This window comes from Cynara cardunculus (genome assembly GCF_001531365.2).
Source record: "Cynara cardunculus var. scolymus isolate 2C chromosome LG 2, CcrdV1, whole genome shotgun sequence".
Classification (NCBI taxonomy): Eukaryota; Viridiplantae; Streptophyta; class Magnoliopsida; order Asterales; family Asteraceae; genus Cynara; species Cynara cardunculus.
The window spans coordinates 5,147,844-5,154,730 of NC_037529.1; positions in this window are offsets into that span (position 1 = coordinate 5,147,844).

A 6,887-nucleotide genomic window follows, 5' to 3' on the forward strand; every position below is an offset into this window, starting at 1 on the left:
CAATTTGAAATTTTTTATTCAATACATTATATTTTTTAATTTTTTTATCATATTGTTATGTCGGAGATTTGGTTGAATTATATTTTGAAATATTATAATTGATTAATTTTTAAAGATGCAATTTTTTGTTATTTTACATTTTTATCAGTTAATTTTTAACAAACATGATTTTTCATCAGCTAGTTTATCAACTAGTTTATCAAACATAGAGAGTTGAGTTCATGTGAGACTAATATGTTTTCACGATACTCGTAACACCATAAAATAACACTTAAATTCTACAGTAAAAAAAACATTGTGAAGATTTACTTTCACAAATTTTCTAACATTCATAATATTTTTGCTGTAAAGGTTCAATTAGGGGTGAGCAGCGGAACCGAGTATCCACTTGCGGAACCGGAACTGCCTTGGAAGGTGGAACTGCCGGTTCCAGAACCGGAACCGCAACTTTGAAGATTTACAATTATAGTATGTAATTGTTAAACTTTCAACATTTACTATTAGTCTATTATGATTTGTAATCATTAAACAATATTTGTAACCATTATTCTGTATAATTTGTATTCTTGTTTATTTATTTAGTGTTTTGGCAATGTTTTATTTTTTATTTCTAAACAACAAAATTTTAATATTTTAGGAAGCGAGTACCCGGAACCGGTTCCCTGCGGTTCCGATTCCGGTTCCAAAAATTCAAGAACAGCTCTAACCGGTTCCGGTTCCGGTTCCGGTTCCGGTTCCAATATATCAAGAACCGCCGGTTCCGGTTGCGGTTTCTGTCAAGTAGGAGGGGTACCCGTCTATGTTCATCCCTAGGTTCAATATTATTAGTAATTTTTTTATTATTATTTAAAATGCTCAATTTTTTTTGACAAAAATAATTTAAGTATTTAGATAAAATATTATTGGATTATCGATTGTAGATGCAATCGAAAATTACTTGTTTGTGGTTACATCCTTAACCAAGTGTTCAAACGGGATTTCTTCGCTTCAAAGCAACATCGGACCCATCTTCAACACATGGGATTATATAATGACAATAAAAACGTGTATGTATAAAAAGATAAGTGCATCATAGAATCAATGACGTATCTACAGGTTTTGTTTTTAACAGATACATTTTTAAGTTGGATCAAAAGTCCATAACGTCACGGTTTCATTTCTGAGAAAAGTTGGGGGGTGTTTGTGTGCCATTAATAGACAGTCTCTAAATCGTACAGAGGTTTGAGTTGTTCGACAAAAAAAAATGAAGCCTCTTAATCATTTTGTATCTTGGGCAGAACAAAATCATTCAGATGGTTAAAATGAAAATTTGATGTCATCCAGATTGTACATTCAAAAAAATTATCAAACAACCATATTTCATTTTGCACTATATCATACATAGTTTATTAAGCGTTGTGACCACTTAAGCATTCAGCCTCTGTCAAACAATTCTTTTATGCAATTTGAACTGGGAAGTTAATTATGTCGATTTGAGGAATAAAATACACTTTGTCAAATGAAATTGAATTTTTAAGCAAAACACGAGATTAAGGGGACGTTTACCAAACGTTTATCCGGGTAAGCGCTTACCAAGTAACAAAACCTCACCGAATGAATATGGTAAAGACCAAAAATCTTACCCGGTAAGAACGAGACAAAGACTAAAAGTCTTACCCGGTAAGTGAGGGGGACTACTCTTACCACGGTAAGTGTTTACCGGGTATGTTGTTGCATATGATATCGTTTTGGTGAATTAAAATCTTACCCGATAAGTAAATAATAGTGTTAAATTTTATCAATAAGCGCTTACCGGGTAAATTGTTGCATACAATGTCGTTTTGGTGGACTAAAATCTTACTCGGTAAGTAAATAATAGTGTTAAATTTTATCGGTAAGCAAAGCACTTACCAGGTAAGTGTTTGGTAAACGGCCCCTAAATCTTTCTGATGTTTTGAAAAGGTAAGAATCACATCTTGTAACTTCTTTATCTCGTAAATTGGGTTGACACAAGTTCGGATAAGATAAAAACATCCATCGTAATCAATAATATAACCAAGAATGACGATGATATCATCCTCACGAGTCACAGTATACCATCACACATACAATCTATGTCGGCTAATGTCAACCTAGAATCACATGTTACATGACGAGGTCTTCATCATCGAGGTATCACCATGCCGAGATTCGGTAGGCCTTAAAGACTTCACAATATTTAATACTTGACCGACAAAATAAGTCATAATTGTGGTAACGACTCCATCAGATAATTCTAACTAATCTCATATGTTACATGCATGCATATTTTCCGTTTAAATCACAATTTAAATATGGTATCTATTTCTCGATCGTTGACGTCATATATTTACACTTGTATGAATAAAACGTGTCAATCGAGTTTATAAATATTCATCTCGTTAACATGTATTATATATATATATATATATATATATAGTTTTAAAATATAGAAATATATACAATAATATTGTTATCACAAAGGTTGTGACGTAGTGGTTGAGGAACTGGGAGATGTGGTCGAATATCTTAGAAGGGTTTAACTTCTTAACAAAAGCACTTATTAACTTATTATAAGTCAGAAGGGTTTAACTTATTCAAAAACTCCTTATTACCGGTTTGGCACCGGTATAAGTTGTTTATCCAAACACTCAAAAGTGCTTATTACTGGTGTCACACCGAAATAAGTCAATAAGTTATTTTTATAAGCAATCCCAAACACCCCCTTAATAGTTTAATATTAATAAAAAAATGGTTCGAGTATGAAAAGCATTGATTTGTTAAGGTTTTGTCCAACAGGGTGGCGTGTTTGTCCCTCAATTTACAAGTGGAGGAACCAGAATGATTGGCACATACATTCAACACCAGACAAATTGCACACATCTTCGCCGTCGTCGTCTTATTTAACGGCAAAGTCGTCTTCTCCCCTTGCACAACGTGCCGGCATGGACGGCGGTATCACATCATTTACTCATTCACGTTTTTAACGTAATTCCCCACAATTTCTTTTGCCCATTTTAAGGCCTTACCAAAAAATGATTAATAAAAATTGATTATCGATAATACGGATCGGTTCCATACGAAACCAGTCTTAAATGACACCAATATAAATGAACATTTTTTAACTCATTCAACGGCTAAGATTACCCACTTAGATGACAAAATGGATGCCGATTGCACATCCGTCCAAATTTCGTAGGTTGTTAAATGGATGGTTGTTGATGTTACGTGAAATGGGGAGTAAAATATGGATTAAAAAAATAAAAAAATAAATAATAAAACTTGTAGATGAAGTAAGGAAATGAAAGAGAGTGGATTGATTGGGCAAAGATGCCGGCGTTGCGCGTGAATAAAAATGAAGTGGGTCGGCAGTTGAGACTTCCCACTATAAAAGGAAACCAACAAAACAACATGGGATTAAGATAACGACACTTATAACATGTAATAAATTAGCAAAATTTATATAAATACTCTTTTTTGGATTTATTTTTCTTAACCATTTATAAATGGCACCTATTTGATTAAATATGGTCTGTAAATACATAGACAAAATCTGTAAATTATATAAAGGTTTGTAAGTTATACCGTATGTTTTTTGTTGTTTTATGTTTTTAATATGAAAATTGTTTTCAGTTGTTTTTGTATAAGTGAGTAGGGGTGTTCATGGGTTGAGTTGAAGACATTTGAACAACTCAACCCAATGCTTGCAATTTAAAAAATCTTAATCCAACTCAACTCAACCCAAACCGTACGGATTGGTCGGGCTAATAGTTTGATATATTAAAATATTCTTCTAACATTGAATATGTTATTTCTTTACTCATAATTTATTTTTCATCATTAACGATTTGATACAACTTATTCATATTTATTAAATCTTACGCATATCACATTCAATTAATTTTCTTAATTTTCATATATATGTCTACAATTACTGAACATATATACGAATGAGTTCATCAGGTATATATATATATATATATATATATAAATAGAAACTCAACAATCATATTAAATCCAAAAAATACAAAAATATTGAGTTCATATGCTTGGTTGAGTTCAAATAATTGTAACTCAATACCTATGGTTTGAAAATTTTACAACTTGATTACACATCGTGTTGCTTCAGGTTGAATTGTTTCGTATTAGATTAGGTTGGTCGAGTTTTTGAACACCAGTGTCTTGATACTTCGTTTGGTTGCTTTAATATCATCTGATTCTTCATTCAATGTCATATCTTAAACTGTAAGTATTTATAAAAATTAATCACTAATATTTAAAAATCAGATGTTATTTCATTATATATATATATATATATGTTTCCAGCAATGATGAAATAATGATATTGATAATGATGTAATTAAATATATTATATAATTATATAAATAGTTAATATATTTTGCTTCAGATCTCCGCAAAAAATAGATTCTTTTTAAGTAAGTTTTATTTTGCGCCGAAAGAGAAAAAGCAAGCAAATCAAACACGTGACACGTCATGGTCCATATCTGAGCTGTACATCTCCATTTGCTGATTAGGATCCCAATCCTCACACGCCCTTCTTTCCCTTTCATCCAATCTTTAATATTCCATTTTCACATCATCCCATTTAATATGTATCCCTCTAAAACATTACATTTTTATGTTTAAACTCTTAACTCTTTTTTTTTTTAAATTCCACGTCATCGAAAGATTGTTGGCTTAACAGTCAGCATAGCTGTTATTTAGCATGTTAAATGTGTGATTTCGTATAAGATACTTCAAATTCTAGGGTCTCGTTTACATTGTTTAGGTCTTTTATCGACAAACGTAAAAACTATAGTCTATCTAATTTCTGTCATAAGACAGAAGTAATACGGCTCATCATCGCCGATGTAATTTGTGGATATGCATATTTGTTATATCATTTTGCAGTCTGATGAAATGTTTTAGGTGGAACAGGGTTTTTCAAAAAGATTGGAACGTCCTCGATAGACAGGTTGTTGAGAAAGCTCTGTTTTTCAAGAGGTTAGTAACTTGAATCTGGTGAAACGTTAAAAATGAAGTGAGTTATATGTTGTCGTATATAAAATATTAGGGGCTGTTTGGCTCATAAGAATCAGAAGGAATTGGAAGGAATTGGATTATCCAATCCTTTGACCAAATTCCAAATGAAATGTTTGGTTCAATAGAATAAGATGATGGAATCCGGTCAATTTCAGTCAATTCCTTCACGCACCGATTTCACAATTCCACGGTAACATGCTGGGATTTCAAATTCCTTTCCTATAGATTCATCCTCTAATCCAAAATCATTCAACGCCTCTACCATCTCATCTACCGATTTCTGGTTCGATCTCCAGGTATGTTCTCTCTCTCTCGTAAACAAAATCTCTCTCTCGTAAGCAAAATTCGATCGCCAATCTGGTTCGATCTTCAATCGATATCTGATTCGATCATCGCTCTTTGGTTCGATCCCAAATTGAATGGAATTASGGCACCAATCACTTCTTKAAACAAAATTTCGTTGTAATGGATTGTTGTATTTCTAGTTATCACTAATCTGTATGATCATTTGTAACAGCATAGGATAGATGGTGGCTGTACAAAATGATCAACAGAGTTGTATTTTGGACATGGATTCCACAGTTGTCTGAGGAGGAATCGCTGTTTTGACGAATTTCAATCAACAAAACCCTCAATTCCATCTTCCCTTTTTCTTAAATATATTGCAGAATTTCCACGAATTACACAACCCCATTTCTAAATCATTCCAATATATATATATTAGAAGAAACTGTTGAAAAAACCCAAATTCTAATATATATATATATATATATATATATAGGAGACAGAAACTGCTTTCATAGCTGGTTGAGCCAAAGGATTTGGTTTACAAATGCCCCTAAAACAGTTTTCTTCTACTTATCATCTCATTACACACACTTGTATATAATACATCTAAAATGCAAGAAGGGAAGATCATGCCACTGTTACTACTTGAGTTAATAAAARGTACATTAGATAAACAAAATCCTTTGGCTGTATAATATTACTAAGCWGCAGTACTCATATGAAAAAACATATGACAAACATATTGTTACAACACCGGGTAAACCAAGCTGCAGTACTAATAATATTACTAGTACTCATATAAAAAACTGCAGTACTCAATATGTATGAGTACTCATATAAAAAGAGTAGGACAGTGGACATATTAGTTTTTTATTATTCACCGGTGTCATTAGTGAATCAAATAAATCAAGCACACCCTTGATATGTTTTTTTTTGATATGTTTGTGAACCAAGTACTCATATGTATGATATGTTTGTAAATCAAGTACTCATATGTTTGATGTAGCTAATTGATTACAACACCCCTTCAAATGGTTCATTGTAGGCAAAATATGTTTTTATTATTGAAGGCTTCACACAGCCATACCATCAAGCATGTGTGCATTTATTGGAATATGTCCACTGTCCTACTCTTTTTGCAATTTTAACAATATTATGCATGCAAATATTTTTAAGTATAGTTATGTGGTTGATGATTATTTCGGCTATCACTTGTTATACATAGCACATTTAGGATGCAGAATTTCCATCCAACGTGACTTGCATACCTACATCTCCCATCTGATACCATAAAAGAACTTTTTACATCTTAAAGTTTGTTATTTGATCATCTGGTTGCCTCATTAGAGCTGATGCCAATACAAAAGTTCCACTCTACAATAAAAACATAATCAGCACCCATTGAACATAACTGACCTAAATAATAATGATAACTATCAGTATTTCTAAAGTAGAAAGAAGACTAAATCACTCTAGTATTATCCTTCAATAACATAGCACATTGCATGTAATTTCTCCCTATAAATTGTGTGGTCTACTTTTAACTTTTCGTTTCTAAT